Raw genomic sequence first — 18,706 nt, 5'->3', positions numbered from 1 at the left:
GCCAACCACCTCAAAATGACATAAGTTGAGAAATGTGGGAATGTGGAAATAGATGTGAAAATTAAATGCACATGGACAAAGTTAATTAGACATGTGGGAAAAGGCCCTTATTAGAAACCAAGCATGAAATTGCAGAAAAGCAAATGCCAACCAAAACATTTCTTCTTTGACTCTGAGTTAGTTGAAAAACTTGAAAATCGGCGGGAAAATAACCGCAAGGGAGGTGCGTTATCACGAAATAAATAATTGCCGACCATGAATTATTATTATTTTTGGGAAAAAACAGACTGTACACGTCGACAGGGCTCCCGCCATGTGGCAGGCATTTAACGCGTCCCCCATTGGCGCGCACTCCGTACCCAAGTGACCGGGCAGCCCCGGCTGCCCCGCTCGGCCTTCACAAGACGTGACCTTGACAGCTGGCCCGACGGTGTCGTTCATGCCCGCCGTTGGATGGCACCCGTAGGCATGCATCTACGGCAAAAGTACGCCGATCCGTATAAGGTTTTGCGTCACGCGTGGACCCCCGGCAACGCCAGTGTATGCGACCGGGGCTAGGCGGTCGCGTGGGAAAAGGGAGATCAAACAGGGAAGCGTGAAGATTTAATTTTAAAAATCAACAAATATATACATATATGGATTTATATTGCGCTTTTGAATTTTTAAAAATTCTGCCCCTGATGATTGTATACCTATTTTGTTTTGCTTTTTTCTGTTCCTATTTATTCTTAAATAAATATACAAAAAGATAAGGGAAAATTAAAAAGTGGATTTTCTCTCTCCTCCAAGTGGAATTCTCTCTCTCTCTCTCGCTCTCTCTCCTCTCTTCTGCATCTTCTTCTCTCGCTATCTCTCTCTTCTTCTTCTCTTTCATCAATATTCTCCTTCTCCTTCTCCTCCTCCTCTTTCATCTCTCTCTCTCTCTCTCTAAGGTAGATGACAGGACTCTTCTGATTTTCTTCCAGTCACTCTCTCTCTCTCTCCTTCTCCTTCTTCTTCCTCTTCTCTCTCTCTCTCTCTCTCTCTCTCTTAAAGCAAACGTAGGTGACAGGTCTCTTTGAAGAGAATCCCTCTCTCTCTCTCTCTCTCTCTCTCATTGACAATGTGTTGCAAAGTCTCCACATTAAAGGGCGCAGACTGCCTTCTCTTACCCTTCCCTTTCAAAGGGCCCTCTCTACTGTGAAAGGCTGATCTCTAGACCCTATGCACATTGCCCATGACAACGTAGATCTTTTCTGTTGCTCATGTTACCTGCTCATTCATATGCCCGTTCCCATCACATTTGCAGTCCTTGATAGTGTGTAGCTCCTCTATCACATCCCACCATCTAAACTTTCGTTTAGAAAAGGTTATCCCCCATCCCTACTCCCCTTGCCTCCATCTTTTCTCTACACTTGAGATCACAACCCTTCATTTGCTCAGAATTGTCCTCACAATCAAGCAAAGCCCTCATGGGGCTTTGCATTGCATAATCGCCTGAGCCCTATCATACTTCAGACAGGCCCATCATGAATGTGCATTGCTTGGCTTTGAATACCCACATCCTTCTCCAACTCTTCACATTTCTGGCTCTATTCCTCCCCTCCTTCTGTGGCAGATTTGTGCTGTTTGATCCAGAGTCTGATCTAGACCCCTCTCGTCTACCCTCTCTTCCCCCTGACCTCGAGAGCTCCAAATGGCCGCATTTCCGAGAAGCCCCGGCTTTCCGGAATGGCAAGGAATGTGTCCCCTCAGAATTGTACTACTCCTACAATGAAGCAGATAACTTGTGTGATTCTTTGTCAGTGCATGTGGCAATGACACTTGATGTGACATACATTCGTGGTTCGGTTGCGGCCATCTTATCCATCGTGCAGCACTCTGCGTGCCCAGAGAATGTGGTCTTCCATTTTCTAGCATCAGAACTCAAGGCAGAGCTAGCCCAAATCCTGAAGCTTACATTCCCTTACCTTAAATTTAAGGTATACCATTTTGATGTGGATTTGGTCAAGGATAAGATCTCCGCATCTATTAGGGAGGCTTTGGAGCAACCACTGAATTATGCAAGGACATACTTGGCTGACATTTTGCCATCATGTGTCAAGAGGGTGATTTACTTAGACTCTGATCTAGTAGTTTTGGATGACATTGCAAAGTTATGGGATACAAATCTTAACTCTCATCCATTGGGGGCACCGGAGTATTGCCATGCCAATTTCACCAAGTACTTCACCGACATGTTTTGGATAGATCCGGCGTTATCAGCGGTGTTCGAGGGCCACGATCCTTGCTACTTCAACACAGGGGTTATGGTGATGGACTTGGAAATGTGGCGGTTTTGGGGGTACATACAGTCCATTGAAGAGTGGATGGAGGTGCAGAAGGAGCTAAGGATATATGAATTGGGGTCTCTTCCTCCATTTTTGCTTGTGTTTGCAGGTGATGTGCAGCCAATTGAGCATAGATGGAATCAGCATGGATTGGGAGGTGACAACTTTGAAGGTCTATGTAGAACATTACATCCTGGGCCTGTTAGTCTTTTGCATTGGAGTGGCAAGGGCAAGCCTTGGGTAAGGCTGGACAATCACAAGCCTTGCTCCCTTGACAGTTTGTGGGCACCTTATGATCTAGCTTCCATGCAGAATTGAGATTAATGAAGGTTGGCCATGCATCATTACTTATATTAATCATCATGATGGTGGGTAGATTCCAAGCAAGTGATTGGAGTTCAATTTGATTAATGTTAAAAGGGCTCTATTTAAAGTATTAAGACATAAATTAGTCTAATACGCGATAAGCTATGCTGCTTAAGGTAAAGCATTTGATTATGCAAGGCTGAACTTTCCTAAAGCTTATAGCCCATGTAAAGCAACAATCCAAAGGGGATAATTGCAGCTACAACACCTACAAGGCGAGCTTTACTTTTCGTAATATATTGGCCTGACTTATTGCTATGGGAAAGTAATAAGAGCTTCAATTGTAAGCCAAGCAATATCTTGTAGCAGCATCAAAATAAGAGCTTGCATTGTGAGCCACAGTTGTGCGGCAAGAGGAAGAATTCTTGCTGCATGTATGCAATTGTGTACAAAGGATCATATTTGATTGTTTGTATTAAATAATGTACAATTTTGTACCTCCTGGGGGCGAGTTTTTTCAACGAAATAATTAAATTATGTACGTCAAACGTTGGGTTAAAGGCCAGCTTTTCGGTGGACACTGGAGAATTGTTGTACACGGGTGGGTTTTAATTTATAAAAAAAGTATGTTTTGATTGTTATTTAAAAATGATTATTGTGGTTTAGTACTTAAATGGGCTTTTAATTTGTAAGGGGTTGTGATTTAATTATGAAGGTGGAAGCCTTGATTTGGAGTTGTCAACGGTTATGGGGAGGGCGTGAAGGTTGCGTGCTATGCACGTCAATGTGGGCTTTGTGCTAAGCGTTTTAACGTCACGTAAACCTTTGTGGAGCGAACGTTTTGCAACAGTTTTCTGTTGCGGAGGGGCATGATGGATGGTGAAGTTAACGAAGAATTGTTATATCATAAAAAAATTGTGATATTGACAGAGATCAACCCATCATTAGGCCCACTAATTATTGCAATTATCGCTGAGATTATCCCCCGTCATTTTTACATTGTGGGCGTTGCTTTCAGGCGCACACAGTATCCTCGAGATGGTGTAACGAACGCTGGATGCTGTGACGAAGGGAGCCCTGGCGACGATGTTGTTGTGTTATCAATGCGCGCGCGCGTGTGTGTGTGTTTTAGAGTTAGAGAGAGATGGGGTAGCGTGTGCGAAGAGATGTGTGTGCACACAGTATCCTCGATGGTTTACCGAAGGCTGGATGCTGTAACGAAGGGAGCCCTGGCGGCGATGTTGTTGTGTTGTCAATACGCGCGCTCGTGTATGTGTGTGTGTGTTAGAGAGAGATGGGTTCGTGGATGCGAGAGAGAGAGAGATGGGGTCGTGTGTGCGAGAGAGAGACAGATGGCTAAGAGCCGTGTGTTGTGTGCGTGAGAGAAAGAGAGGTGGTTAGCTTGCGTGTATGAAGAGAGAGAGAGAGAGAGAGAGAGAGAGTGTGCTGGGGGAGGAAAGTGTGTGTGAGAGGTGGGGTGTGAGTGAGAAACTGAGGTATATGTGTGTGTGAGTGGGAGAGAGGGGGATGTGTAAAGAGAGAGAGAGGTGTGTGCGAGATAGAGAGAGGGTGGCCCGGCCAGGGAGGAGTAAAGTGTGTGTGTGAGACACTGAGGTGTGTGTGTGTGAGAGAGAGAGAGTGTGTGTGTGTGATATCTATCGTGCAGAACAGCTTGTTGCTTTGCATGGCTGTCATTATTCTAAGACGAATATCAAGTGTTGTGAGTGGGGCCTTTTAGCCCTTGCGAGATGAGCGCATCAGTGCCTCAGTCCATTGTAGCTGATGTGCGGAGCTAGCACTTGCTTTTGTCTTTGATTCTCATTTTATCAAAAAGATACGGTTCGTAGTTAAGGAAGCAAAAGCAAGGCTTTCCAGCTAATATGCATGGGACCTTTGATTGGATGTTTGATCCTTAGGCTCCTCCTTGTGCCTGAGTGGATGTTTTATCCTTAGGCTTTTGGCCTTAGTGCATATATGTTAACAGTTCAACTGGCCTTGCAAAGAGAGAGACTACCTACATCTCTCCATATCATTGATATTGCCCCCACATTGAAGCAATCTAGTAGTTTTGGTGTGCCTTCTTGACCAACCTTTAACAACCCACCTTAGTTCTTACCATTGTGAAGCCCTCCCTTAGGAAATTCTAGAGATATTACTCTACACCATTGTGTCTTCTTGCCTTCTTGACCAACCTTTAACAATCCACCTTAGTTCTTACCATTGTGAAGCCCTCCCTTAGGAAATTCTAGAGATATTACTACATAGTAAATTCTACCCCATTGTGTCATCTTGCCTTCTTGACCAACCTTTAACAACCCACCTTAGTACTTACCATTGTGAAGCCCTCCCTTAGGAAATTCTAGACTTTCATAGATATTGCTACAAAGTACAAAACATGGAAAAAGCCATGGATATCTCAATGCTACCACCTCCACCACAGAGTGTGTGGAGAAAAGTTTTCACCCAAATGGTGATAAACCTCCATCTCTAAAAATGGGAGGCATTTCTTACTAAGTTTAAATAATTTGAAGGTATTTATAGTTAAAACCTTCCAAAATTTACGAATTTTGAAACCTTCAACTATTAAATTTAGAGGTACAAAATGACACTAAATCTTGCACACTACTTTTAATTTACGCTTCACGTTTGGCTGCAAATTAGATTGTTATTGTGTGCTACATTGTAGTGCTCTATTGACCTTCTTTAAGGTTTTTTCTCTTTGAATAGTATTTTTGAAGCTCAATATCAAACACCAGGGTTGAAGTGATCTTAATTATACCTAGTTTTTTCCATTGACCTCCCTTTGAATATTAAAATAGCTTCTTTCTAGTCTCCCAAATTTAATACCTAGTTGGAAGTGGCCTTATTTATACCCCCCCTAGTGACCTCCTTTTGAAGATTAAAATAGCTACTTTGAAGTCTCCCAATTTCAGCTTCACTACTCTCATGATTGTAATAGCCCACTTCCTTTCTAAGATGATTTATCACCATACCACATTAGTATTCTTATTCATAGAAGAACCTCTTAATTCTTAAGTTAATTTTAGCTATCTTTTTAACTTGCTAATAATTTTAACATGTTTTAAAATTTTGATTTTATTAAAGATTTAGAGAGAAGACCCACCATGATACTTTCACAAATTTGAGACAACTAAAGGGGTCTAGCATATCTTGAATGGCCATGTTTTTTATATATATCTACTTTTTTAGTCAATACAAAGTAACTATGTGTGCAAAAATGGACTCTATAAGCTATCTAAAGAATATCGTTTCACATAGATTATAGTGTGCAATAATAATACATGTTTGTAACTACACCACCATATGACATTGGAAATCACTTTAAGTGAGAGCTCATTAGGGGGCCTATAATGTCTCAACAGGTGATCCTCCTTTTTCGAAAGTAAAAAGATGTAGCCATGTGTGTCCTAGAGGACTTTACAAGTCATATAAAATTTCAATTCATGTATGCCTTGTCACTTTATGTTTAAGGTACTTGTTTTGATATGGCATAGCTTGTGCTATGACTCTTTTGGGGTGTGTACATGTGTGTGCATGTGTGTGCATGTGTGCATTTGTGTGGGGCAAGATGGTGCGTATACGTGTGTGTGCATGCATGCCTTTCTGTGTATATGTGTGTGCGCATGCATATGTGTGTGCGCATGTATGCTTTGGTGTCGAGGGCAAGACGGTGTGTAAGCCTAAGGACCTAGGAGGAATAAATTCTTTTCATGGCTCATTTATTGTCTTGTCATGTAATTGTATAATAGGTTTCTATGGCCTTAGTATCAAACCATGAGGTTCGGTATGGCATTACCTTAGAAGCTCTTTATGGGTCCTAGGAGGTGTCAAAATGATCATCTTTATTTTTCTCTCGGTAAAAGATCGTTAGAATCACATCATGCGAGGTAAGGCATGGAAGATCATTATGGGAGGTCTCAAATGGCCATCCTTATTTTTCCCATGAGATTATGGCTTTATTGTGGGTCCTACAAGGTCTCAAATGATCATCTTTATTTTTCTCTTAGTAAAAAATCTTCTCTCCTTTTGAATGAATAAAAAGTAGTTCATGTGCACCAATGGGTGTTGAAAGTTAAATAAATGATGCATTTTTTTGTACACTAGTGCTAGGAGATCTTGGGATTTTAAATGTATTGAGCATGTTATGTTCTAATTACTATACATTTCGGTGTCATATAGAGTGTCATGCTTGTAGCCTACTTTGAACTTCTTCTTCTTTTTTGCTTAGCTCTATGCAACATAAAATCCATATGTGTTCTTTAAGATTCATATATCTTAAAACCAACAAGGTTAGTATGACTTTAGCTTTATAGAAAAACCATGAGACACCATGGCATGCCGTTCACTCATTCCTGCAAACCATCAGTATAAAGGTTGTTGAATCTATTATTGAGAACATTCTATTCTACCTACTATACATTTAGGTGCAACTCTTGGAAAAGAAATGGTCTTTACTTGGCATACTTATAGCCTACTTTGAACATTTTCTTGCTTAGCTCTATGTAACCTAAAATCAATATGCGCTCCTTGTAAATATTTTTATAAAAAAATGAAGAATGTTCATTCCTTTGGTGTATTCAACTTATGAGATGTAAATAGTGTATAGCATGCGGAAGACATGGTGGCACATCCATGCATCCACTCTCTATGGAAGCATGAGGGTGTGGTGATGATCACAAGTTTGCATGCCTGCCACCATGTGAAGACATGGTCTATGGAAGCATGAGGGTGGTGATCATAAGTTTGCATTGTGAGAAAAAAACTATAAGGTGGTATAGTTTTAACCAGTTGCTCATTGGTCTCAAGCATCTTCCTCTTTTTCATTGGAAAAGAGCGAGATGTAAACCTACCCATCATTAAGAACTATCTTGACCGAAGGACTACCAATCTCATCTATGGGAATATCCCCCACTTTGAGATATTTCATTGGAAAAGAGCGAGATGTAACCTGCCCATCATTAAGAACTATCTTGACCGAAGAACTACCAATCTCATCTATGGGGATATCCCCCACTCTGAGATATTTAGTATTAAATTCAATACTGACTTGACCTCGCAGACCTAACTAATGGTTAACCTTGGTTGCCTTCCTTGACCTAGTTCTTGTCTAACCTTAATAGGGAAATTATTTGAAGTTCAAAAAACTCCTCAAGAGACATAGGGCCATCGCTCTCGACCTCCATCTCCCCCTCTTAAGGTGTGTGATATTGTAAGGGTCAGCGAAATCATTGTAGCATTAATATTGGTTTGGCCATTCCCATAGAACGTTTTAAGAGAAGGTACCCTCAAACCCCAAGCCAAACACTAATGATATGTGGCCAAGTCTTTTCTGTTCATGTGAGGATGCGCACTAATCAAGTGTGGAAAAAATGTTAACACCATAAATACATATAATTACACCCCCCCTTTTCTTTTATTATGTTACCGTTTGTTAAAACACAATTTTCTCTAAAACATGTCTATAATAACATACTTTTCATAATTCAACATAATTAAAATAATCTTAAAAATGTTCTAATAAGTATGGCCATCTAGAATTTGTTTATGTCAAGTTAGGAGTGGTTATCTGTATTAAAAGACTAAGGTCATGTAAAAGGGTAGGAGACGGGTGTGTGTGTGAATGGACTTATGGTCCACTAGCTCACCTATTTAAAGGCAAAGCTAGAAGGCATTATGTAGTGTATAAAGGCCAAGTTGTATGCATAAGCAACTTAATAAACAAGATTTGTTCTTGTATTTTTGGGTCTCTCTCCTCCACTCATCTTGATCTAGCATAAGCAGCACCACATTTTCTCAACAATCCGCGAGTAGGTGGTAGGGGGAGCCCTCGATCTTCTCACTATCCTTCTCTTGTAAAAGATAATTTTCCTTTTGATTTAATAGTGGGGAGCCTGTGGAAAGTCCTTAGAATCTATCATCCGAAAGGGGCATTGTCCACCTTGCTTGTCTAAGTAGTATTGTAAGAGGTTTTAACAATGTTCTAATATCACATGTTGCCTTTTTTTGTCTAAGCTTGTGTTGTTGTTTTCTCTTGGTTGGCTTGACATTGTCGAGGTAAGCTCTCTTATTCATTCAACCTCATGTTTATTGCACCCTTGGGTGCCGGGTTTAGGGTTTAGGCTTATGCATAGAGATATGGGGCATTATTATAGGCCATCTAGAATGCTGTTTATGTCAAGTTAGGAGTGGTTATCCGCGAGTAGGTGGCTATAGTGGAGAGGGAGCCCTCAATATTCTTACTATCCTTCTCTTGTGTAAAAGAGAAGTTGCCTTTGGTTTTAATAGTGCAACGTATGGAAAGTCCTCAGAAGCTATCATCCGAAAGGGGCACTGTCCATCGTGCTTGTCTAAGCAATATTGTAGGAGGTCTCAACAATGTTCTAATATCACATGTTGCCTTTTTTGTCTAAGATTTAAGCATGGCTTTTGTTAGGGAAATCATGTGTTATTGCCTCTTATGTATGTATGTATAGGCAATGTCGATCGACCCATCACAAGACCCAAATGTGGTAAATCTACTATCTGTTATAAATGAACGATATGGGCAGTAAGCTTGGTCTCAATTTGCTCAGAGACAGGTACCGTTCCATCAAACCTTTTCACATACACAAAGCTAACCTTTTATGTGTTCTGTAAGTATTATTTTTTAATCTTATATGTAGGCGGGCTTACAATCGGGCCAGTTGATGCCATGGGGGCAATCTACCCCACTTGGCCAGTCGGGACAGACCACGCCTTTGATAGGCGCAGGTCTAAGTGGCTCAAGGTCGAGTGGTTCAGGCCCATCGCGATATGGTTGTGATGAGCCTACACCACCTTCCTCGACTAGACCCACCCCTGCTCCCTCACGTCCATCTTCACCACGATGAGACGAGGTAGTAGGGAGTCTGGGGGGGCTAGTAGATGTGGGAGCAGGCTGCTTTTTATTTGGAAAAAGTAACACTAGGTTTCCTGATGTGTCTCTTAGCAGGGGGGATCTTTATCTACACATTATGAGACAGCCCCCATGAGAACCATCCACACACCCTACCATTAAACGTGGATGTCGACGGTGCCCTCGTGGTGATGGATGCACAAGGGAAGCAAGTCCATGAACCACAACATGTACTTGCAAACGTAGAGTTCATGAATGAACGCCTTCAGAAAGTGGAAAGCACAAGATGAGCTTTCAAAGCAATACATCATTGATGTGCTTAAGTCAAAGTTCCCTATTCCACATGCGGGTCTTTGCTTCTCCGAGGAGTGGATGAAGAGATGAATCAAGCTTTTTCTCACTAATAGGAGAGAAAATATCAAGAGAGCAACAAAGAATAATTTGAAGAAGCCCAACGTTTGCACGTACAGTGGTCGGCATGCATGTAGCTTCGTGAGAAAGCACCTACGTGCTTTTCAACAACAAGTGGCGATGAGTGCTTCCTGACTATGGAAGAGAGGGGCTTCACACTTTGACTTGGGAGGAAAGTCCTCCTTCATTGCTCATTTCGTAAGTATCTATTTTAGTAATCATTTTTTCTCCTCTTTCATTTTGTTTTGTACTATATTGTTTTCTTTAACTAATTGTATATTTTCTTAAATTTTTTTTGTAGAGGGAGGTTGTTGGGCATTACCCAACAAAGGAGGAGTACGACTATGGATATAGAGTCCCCTGTCTGTGTGCAATTGTGGGTGTGGATACGTACATGAGGCGTACACCTGGATGAGTCCATTTTGGGGACTCAAGAAGATGAGGTAAGTGAGCCTAAACCCTTCTCTTATCTACATCTAATTGTATTTTATTGCCCTTGCTTACCTTGCGCTTGATGGCATGTATGCAGGATGAAGGGGAAGAGGAAGATGAGGATCTTGATTATGAGCATGAAGCCAGTGGAGGGAAGTGAAGAGGACGACGATGATGATCACTTTGAATCCGATGAGGATTCAGAGTTAGCCACCTCTTCATTGATATATTTTTTGTATATATGGCCAAAGGCCCGACACTTCGTGAAATAAAATAAATTTTGGGCTGAATTGCATTCTATGTGTTTCTTATGTTTATGTTTGTGTCATAAAACTGTGACTCTGATTTAAAAGAAAGAGTTGGGGCAAAGTGGGGAGTCCTGTGTAGACTCCCTAGTCTAAAGACAATGAATTAATTTAATTAGTGTCTTGTCTTTATTCATTTTTTGGACATAAATACTATTAGCATTTAGCAACTTTGTATATAATTTGAAAGCAATAAAAACCATGACAGTGTTGTTTTGTAAAATTTTTTATGTTTTAAGTGTGTCTTTAAAAAAAGGTTTAAATAATGTGATTTTTTAATTAAACAGAGACAAAAGGGAGGTCCCCCACATATCTCAACCATTATGTCTCCATTTTGTTTTACAGACAGTACGTGGCTATAGCCGCGTGAGATTAGCCGCGTGAGACTATACACACTATTGTGAACGTGATTGTATGCATTGTTGTAGACACGACTATATGTGATGTTGTAGAAGCCACTATATGTGTTGCTATAGATGTGGCTATTATGTGTTGTTGTACATGCAATTATATGTGCGGCTATATGCACTACTACAGTTGCACTTATAGTCACGTGAATGTTTTTTTTCATTTATTGATCCTTTGTAATTTCCATGGCTCTTTATATGGATGTGCTCTTTGTTTGTTGTAGTGAATGATCAGATCATGGGTCTTATTTTTAAGGAAGTGGTTATCTACATGTTTAATAATATATTACTTTGTAGTGCACTAAGTGTGTCACAAAGCAATTAGCACCAAAACCAAAGGCTTACTTTATGATATATTTCTTTGTAGTGAACTAAGTGCAAGAAATTAGAACCAACCGAAGGCTTGCTTTAACTCCAACCTGAAGAAATCCTTGATGTTCGAGAAAAGGTTCTCAGGATCAAAATTCTAAGAGAATTATTAGTCAAATAGAAGTTTTATCCTTTTGAAGACGCCACCTGGGAGAAAGAAGCCGAACTGATGCGGGATTACCCCCAGTTTGTGAGATGAGGACATCTCGCGTTTTTCAAGTGGGAGAGACTGTAAGATTCCTCCACCCCCCAAGATGTTCAGTTTATTACCTTGTAATCAATACTCTTTTTAGAATAATAAAAGATCTTGTTTCTACCTATTTTGGCTTAGAGAGAGAAAATATTCTAGAGAGAGATAACTTAGTTTTTAGATATCTTTGGATGGAAAAATATCCTTTCTTATTAAACTAAACTCCCCCAAAACAGAAGTTTAAAAAGAATATCCTAAGGTGTATTAGAAATACATTATAATCTGCCCAAAAGACCTTAGCCGCCTAAGGGTCCAGATTTTTTGAAATTTTCGGATTAAGGTTCTGAGGGACCAATCAGATTAATCCAAATGTAGGGAGGAGATAAATTGAAGAAATAAAGAAAACCCCCCCCAAAAAATGAGTAAATACTCACATAAGATGAAGAGTGGACTAAGGACCACAAAGGAAACATTAAAAAAATGAAATTTTGACACCTCAGAGTGGGGATTCCCCCTCGTGAAGGAGGCTCCTTTTTTCTCATCATTGCTTCCCATTTTAAATCAATAAAATGAGATATTTCATCTCTCCTCTCTCCGATTTCAAGTCTAGTTCCAAAAAGTAAGCTGAACTGACCCAAAAATGGTAAAAAATTGACCAAACTGATCTTGAAAATTCTAGAATCAGTTTGCTTGGCTTCAGGCTCACTTTTTTCTATAAATAGAAGCCTTCCCCTTTGTAAAAGCTTAATAGTGTTTATGCACTGCTACTCTACTCCTTCCCACAGTAAGGTACATTAAATTCACTTGATAATTCAATTGTTTTTGACTAAATCCTCTCCAAAAGAATTGGTGGCATTAGAACCCTCAATCCCTCAAGCCAAAGGAAAGCTCGCAAAACTCCATGTAAGCTAAAAATTCTACTTTTTAATTTTTAATCTATGGTTTTTTGATTTCTTTGCTTTTTTTAGTTGATTAAAGTGAATCTTGATGTTATGCCTTGATGAAAAGGCTACCCCCTTCTCTTCCTTAAGAATTCAGCCTTTCTTTATCCTAAAATGAGTAACAAATAAATTGATTTAAACTTTTATTATTATTTACTCTTTAGAAAGTAAAAATTGAGTAGATTAGAGTACTTTACTTCAAATCGGGATTAATTTTTAATTGATATTAGAATGTAAAAATTGAGAAACGGTCAACCATACAAAGGAGATTATGGTAAAATTTTCTTAAATTTTGTGGAAAATAAAGTTTATCTTTATGTTATTCTAAAAGAGTAATTCCCACCGTTTGTGCATTCTAAGAGAAATATTTTTATTTACTCCATGTACATATTCATCTATGAATATGCATGGATATCATTGATATTAATTATTGAGATTAATTTCTATGCATAGAAAGATGCATATTGGAAATCTTTTTTATTATAAAAGTTTTGTTTCCATTCAATTTAAATTTTATGCATAGAAAGATGCATATTAGAAATTTTCTTATATATAAAAGTGTTGTTTCCATTGAATTTAAATTCTATGCATAGAAAGATGCATATTAGAATTTTTTTTATTCTAAAAGTGTTGTTTCCATTGAATTTGAATTCTATGCATAGAAAGACGCATATTAGATTTTTATTATTATAAAAGTGTTGTTTTCCTGAATTTAAATTCTATACATAGAAAGATGCATAATAGATTTTTTTTAATTATAAAAGTATTATTTTCATTGAATTTAATTTATATGCATGGAAAGATGCATAATAGAAATTTTTTTATTATAAAAGTATTATTTTTATTGAATTCAATTTCTATGCATAGAAAGATGCATATTGGAAATTTTTTTAAATTATAAAAGTGTTATTTTCATTGAATTTAATTTCTATGCATAAAAAGATGCATAAAGAAATTCTTTTTATTTTAAAAGTATTATTCCTATTAAATTGATTTTATGCATAAATAGATGCATAAAAAGATTTTCTTTTATATAAAAGTGTTATTTCCATTGAAGTTGGATTTTATGCATAAAGAAATTTTTATATCAAAATTAGATTCTCTTTAATTCTATGTTTAATTTCTATGAGTATTTGATAAGTGAATAAGTAAATACTCAGAGAGATGAATTTTTATTGTTTCGTATTTACTTGGATTGTAAAGAGAAAATTTAAAAAAATCTATCAAAGTTAGAAATTCAAATAAATGATTAATTTATTCCTCATTAGAATTTGTGATTAATTTAAAAATTAGTTAAATGATTTTGAGAGCCATTTGGTAGAACCCATAAGTGGACAAGATTTACTAGAGGCATACTCGGGATAGCCGCGAGACGTCAAGAGTGGTGGTTGGGTGGACGGGCGTTAGAGAAAGACCCTATTGGCTAGATCTTTTGTTGGTGATTCTCTCTCTGATTTTGAGATTTTGGTGTTGACGAATGTTATTGTTACTTGGGATTTGTAAACGAATATGGTTGGCGGGGAGTGTTCAAAGGACAGCTCACGCGACAAAGCCTGCCCAGGTCTTGACCAGCCTCGGTACGGTTAAAATGGTGCGCTTCCACTATGATGGACGAGGGCTGATGAAGCGGTCCCTAAGTGAAGTGCCAGGACACCTAAGGAGGATCCTGTAGGGTTCTAACCAGGCGATGCACGGGCTTGCGGTGCCTAGGACACCCATGCGTATGTCGTGGAAGATATTGTATGATGGACCAATGATTATTGTAATTTGTTACTTGATCTTGTTTTGCTATGACCAACTGGTCTCAACGGAGAGTCTAGAGTGATACTGTTTTTTTTTTTGAGAAACAAGAATTAGATGGAAATTTTGAGTTATGACATCTGTAATCAATAACTGTTTGTCAATGGATTGTTTTGTAAGTTAAAGTTTAAAGAGGAGTGTGTGCGTATTTGTATTCGAAAGCAAAAGTTAAGAAAGGCATTCAATTATGGATGGGTGAGTAATTGTCTGGTTCTACCAATTCAAGTGGTTGGATGGTGGCTAACCCATGGGCCGAAGGCACTGGAATGAGTAGAGTTTTAATAATGAAATTTATTAATAAGAATACGCTTAGATCTCGAGTAGTTAAATAAAAGCCTGAAGACTTCTCAAATGAATAGATCAACAGCTGTGCCTGATTCAATCAGGAAAAAGGCATTGATTTCTTCAAGTTAAGTCTTTAATAGTTTTCCTTTTATCTGGTTTAATCAGGTGAAGGTTAGTTTAGTCTCTTGACCCCATTAGAGAATTCATTAAGGAAATCAAAAAGGTGGAATCGTCCCATTAGAGAATTCGTTAAGGAAATCAAAAAGGTGGAATCGTCCCCGTTTTCTGAGCAAGGGAAATTTTCTCAGTTTCGGTTTCGGAATGACCACCAGATTAGTCTCGTGTCCAGACATTCGAGAGCAAGGCCTCGAGTGGGAAACCTTGCCTTGCGCAAGAGGAAGTTACTTCCGTTGCTACTATCAATCGAGAATCCGGTGCATAGAGGGGACAGTGGGATCTCACATTGGTCATAGTCTGATTCAAGGTTTGAGTCGGATAAGATTTTTCCTGAACTATCTTTCTCAAAAAGGTTTGATAATTCATTTACTATTTTACTAAATTTCTTTCTTTGAATATTCACTTAACTGATTTTTGAATTAGTTACGAATTCCAATGAGGAATAAATTAATCATTTATCTGAATATTTTGATCTCGATAGATTTCTTGAATTTTCTTTTTACAATCCGTGTGAATATAAAACGATAGAAATTTCTCTATTTAATTATTCATTTATCAAATACTCATAGAATTTAAACATAGAATTTAAGAGAATTTTAATTTTGATATTAAAATTCTTTATGTATCTATTTATGCATAAAAATCAACTTCAATGGGAAAAACATTTTTATAAAAAAAAGTCCTTTTATGCATCTATTTATGCATAAAATCAAATTTAATAGGAACACTTTTGTAATTTAAAAAAATTCCTTTATGACAACAGATTCATAATGTGAAATGGAATAGAAGGAGCATCCATGATTATGTACAAGAGATAAAGAAGTATGCAGATGCATTGGCAACAATCAATGTCCCCATTCCTGATGATGATTTGGTAGACATTACCTTGTGTGGTCTTGGCAAGGAGTATAAGTCTTTTGATACATCCATCTCAGTTCGGAGTACAGGTTTACCAGACTTTGATGAGTTGGTTTCACTCTTGCTGGTTGAGGAAATCAAACTCAGTGATTCTTTTCAAGATGCATCTACTAGCCATGATGATAATGGCAGAAATCAGGCTTTCTATTCACACAGAGGATCTAGAGGCAGGGGGAGATTTGCATCACGTGGCCGTGGTAATGGTCGTGGATGGCAGGACAGGTCACCACAATAGAATTTTCAGCCTTCATATGATGCTAGAGGTGGTCGTGGATATACACCTCAGAGAGGCCGTGATAGAGGACGTTGGCAAGGCCAACAAACATCTATGCAAGATGTGGAATGCCATTACTGTGGGAAATTTGGTCATATGGCACGTGATTGTTTCCGCAAACAAAATGATTTGAGAGGGGGTAGAGCACAACATGGTGGACATTATGCACAACATGGTGGTGGAAATTATGCATCAAGCAGCAATGATGCAGCAATGATGGGCAGCGCAAATCACTTGTTTGCCATGAAACATGTTGTGGGATCTATGATGTCGAATGGTGAAAATGATGACACTTGGTATATGGACTCTAGAGCATCAAACCATATGACTTGTCATGGTGAATGGTTTGAGCATATGAAGCCTATGGATGTGAAAGGCTATGTGGAGACAGGAGATGATACCCAGCATGCCATTACACATGTTGGAAGTGTACCATTGGTTATGCATAATGGTGAAACAAAATCTATGGTAGATGTCTTGTATGTGCCTTCTATTACAAAAAGTTTGGCCTCAATTGGTCAAATGGTGCAACAAGGATTACAGGTTCATTTCAACGAGCATGGTTGCTTCGTTGAGGATTTAAAAAATGGATGTAGAGTCATTGCTAAAGGCAAGAAAGAAGGTAGGTTGTTTAAGCTGGATGCTGGGATTCCTGAGTTGAAATCAGCCATGTTCTCTAAAAGCCAAAATGTGGTACAAGACATTGATATGTGGCATAAGAGGATTGGACATGTGAATATACAAAGGTTAAAGAACATGCAGGCAAGAGGTATTGTTAGTGGGCTGCCTAGATTCAAGTATGATGGGAATATGCATGTTTGTGAGGCCTGTCAATTTGGAAAGCAGGCGAGGCTGCGGTTTCCTAGAGAAGGCAACATGAGTAGCAGGCCACTGGAAATAGTTCATAGCGATGTATGGGTCCTGCACAAAACCCATCCATTAAAGGCAGTTTATATTATGTGACATTCATTGATGATTTCCGCAGAATGACATGGATTTACTTTCCAAGAGAGAAAAGTGAAGTGTTGGGAAAGTTTATGAATTTCAAAGCTTTTGCAGAGAAGAAATATGGCTCTTGGATTAAATGTTTGAGGACAGATGGAGGTGGTGAATACACCTCACATGCTTTTGAGCATTTCTTGAGAAAGCATGGCATAAGAAGACAGTTAACTTGTAGGTATACACCTCAGCAAAATGGTGTTGTTGAGAGAAATAATAGAGCCATTTGTGAAGTGGCCAGGGCGATGCTCAATGAAAAGAGCATGCCAGACTATTATTGGGCAGAAGCATGTGCCACCGCAGTGTATATACTTAATAAAACACCTACAGTAGCCATACATAGAAGTACGCCATAGATGCGGCTTACAGGTTTTAGGCCAGACATTGGACACCTCAAAGTGTTTGGTTGCATAGCTTATGTACATGTGCCTAATGAGAGAAGGAGGAAGTTGGATTCTAAGGCAGAAAAGTGTGTGTTTGTTGGATATGCACAGGATCGTAAGGCATACAAATGTTACAATCCACAAACTAGGCAAGTGGTTATCTCACGAGATGTGGTGTTTGATGAACTTGCTAGTTGGTACAAAGCAAAGGATGAGGGTGTCATTGAGTGACTTGATGCTGATGTGCATGTGAACTTGCCACAAGCAAGTTCTAGTTCTACTTTTATGTCTGGGCCAACAGAGTTAGAGAGTAGCACTGTACGTCCATGGTCAAGATGCTTGAGGCATGACAGTGTGAGCACTGGGAGTAGTGCTGTGGATAAAGGGAAAAAGAAAGTTGAAGGAATTGGAATTACAGGTTATGAGGCATCAAGTTCAGAGAGTTTGGATGAGGAACTTGGCATACTTGTTTTACATACACCTGGTGCTATAGGCAGGATAGATACGTGCCACCACATGCTAGAGTGACAGATGTTCAGAGTGATCCGCATGCATTGCAGAGATCCCAAAGGGTCAGATATCCAGTTGACAGGTTGATATATCATGATTTTGCTATGCATTATGCATATATGACCTCTTTGGTGAAGCATGTGGAACCTACATGCTATACAGAAGCTATTGGAAAGCATGTATGGGAGAAGGCAATGGATGTTGAGATGGACGCTTTGGTTCATAATCAAACATTTGATTTGGTTGCATTACCACAGGACAAAAATGTCATTGGTTGCAAATGGGTTTACAAAGTGAAATGCAAGTCAGATGGTTCCATTGAGCGACATAAAGCGATATTGGTAGCTCAGGGTTATGCACAAACCCAAGGCTTGGACTATGATGAAACATTTAGTCCAGTGGCAAAGATGGGAACAGTGAGAGCAGTCATTGCTATGGCTGTACCAAATGGTTGGGAAATGCATCAAATGGATGTGAAAAATGCATTTCTAAATGGTGATCTACAAGAAGAAGTGTATATGGCACAGCCAAAAGGTTATGTACACCCAAAATATCCCACTGATGTATGCAGATTGAAGAAAGCTTTATATGGTTTGAAGCAAGCACCTTGTGCTTGGAGTGATAAGATGAGCCGATATCTTATCTCCCTTGGATTTCAGGTTTCTACAGCAGATTCTTCACTTTATGTGAAGAAAAGTGATCATGGGAATGTTTTACTTGTCATCTATGTGGATGACTTGATTATCACAGGAGATCATGGTACAGATGTGATGCATGTCAAGAAAGCATTGAGTG

General features: G+C 39.0%; 1 pseudogene across 1 annotated transcript; it reads left to right on the top strand.

The window, feature by feature from the left end:
• The first annotated feature begins 1,136 nt into the window (after window positions 1-1,136).
• Window positions 1,137-3,163, top strand: LOC147607980 (putative galacturonosyltransferase-like 3 pseudogene; annotated as a pseudogene). The gene has a single exon (XR_015264602.1). The product of XR_015264602.1 is annotated as a putative galacturonosyltransferase-like 3 pseudogene (transcript).
• The last annotated feature ends 15,543 nt before the right edge of the window (window positions 3,164-18,706 follow it).

This window comes from Cibotium barometz, chromosome 54, assembly GCF_041138505.1.
Source record: "Cibotium barometz isolate CiBa-2024 chromosome 54, ASM4113850v1, whole genome shotgun sequence".
NCBI lineage: Eukaryota > Viridiplantae > Streptophyta > Polypodiopsida > Cyatheales > Cibotiaceae > Cibotium > Cibotium barometz.
The sequence above is the reverse complement of the archived record's forward strand: the minus strand, read 5'-3'. Positions and strand labels throughout refer to the sequence as shown.